This window comes from Triticum aestivum, chromosome 2B (genome assembly GCF_018294505.1).
Source record: "Triticum aestivum cultivar Chinese Spring chromosome 2B, IWGSC CS RefSeq v2.1, whole genome shotgun sequence".
Taxonomy (NCBI): Eukaryota; Viridiplantae; Streptophyta; class Magnoliopsida; order Poales; family Poaceae; genus Triticum; species Triticum aestivum.
Window position 1 is genome coordinate 282,274,514 of NC_057798.1, and position 1,491 is coordinate 282,276,004.

The window sequence follows — 1,491 nt, forward strand, 5'->3', positions numbered from 1 at the left end:
CCGGGCGGGCCGGTGACGCGGGAGACGGCGGCGCCCACGTGGCGGTCGTGGATTGGCCGGGGCGGCGGCGGCGGACATTGTCCGGCCCAGATCGGACATGTCCGGCGCGCGGAGAGGGGATTTTTAGGGTTTCGGGAGGAATCATCCGCGAATTTCAGGGGGGAGGACCTATTTATAGGTAGAGGGAGCTAGGAGAGTCCAAATGAGGAGCGGTTTTGAGCCACGCGATCGTGATCGAATGACGAGAGCATGGAGGGGAGTTAGATGGGTTTTGGGCCAATTTGGAAGGGTGTTGGGCTGTAAAGAGAGAGGGGCTTTACGGTTACCCGGTTAACCGTTGGAGTACCAAACGACCTCCAAATGGCACGAAACTTGACAGGTGGTCTACCGGTGCTATACCAAGGCCACTTGACAAGCCTCGGTCCATTCCGAGAACGTTTAACACCCGCTCACAACAAGAGACAAAAGGGGGACGCCGGAGGGCATAGGAGTGCCGGATCGCAAAACGGACAACGGGGAAAATGCTCGGATGCATGAGACGAACACGTATGCAAAATGAAATGCACATGATGAAATGATAAAATGCAACACGCAAGCAAATGACATGGAAATGATAGCAAATAACTGGCAGACACCTAGCGCATCAGATCCGGAGCGTTACAGTGGGAGCCCCCATGAGGCCCCAGTGCGGCACTCAGGAGACTACGGGGCGTGTACAGCCCCACTCATTATTACATGAGAGTGTCACGAGCGGAGACCTTCATAGGCCGGAGCCTTGCTTCATGTCACCCGACGAGGACCCCGTGTGGGGACCAATTCTTCGGGTATTAAATTTCCAAAAAAATGGCCCTTGTGCTCATCAGCCCCAGGATAACTGTTAGCTGATGAGGCACCAACTTGATACAGAAATTCCAAGCAAAATACAGAATATGCAGTACAAGACCATTCTGGCCTGTGAGTACAACAAATGGTTCTAGTAGTTGATGGCGGAAGCGGTTTGTGGATCATAAGTGTCAATGGGACTCCAATTTCCACAGGAACAGCTGACCAGGTTAACTCCTATCTTCGCGAGGCTGCTCTCACCGTTGCTTAGGTTCCGGGACTGTCGGCACGGTCTCTCCTCTCCGCGCAAGAAAATCTGGCCAAGACAATAACCAGGGACAAGCCAGTGAGTACTTTGAATGTACTCGCAAACATTATGAACATAGGTATAATATGAGAATGATGTGCTAAAAATATTTTATGCTCATGTCGTCAGTCACAAAAGATAAATAAAACTCTGATGCGTACAAGCATGTTAATTGTGAATATGCAATAACATAGTAGTATAAAAATTATGCAATAAATAACACAAAGGGCTTTAAAAGAAATGCCACAGTCGGGCGTCTGAGCGACACCACATAAAGGGCTTTAAAAGAAATGCCATAGTCGGGCGTCTGAGTGACACCACATAAAGGGCTTTAAAAGAAATGCCACAGTCGGGCGTCTGAG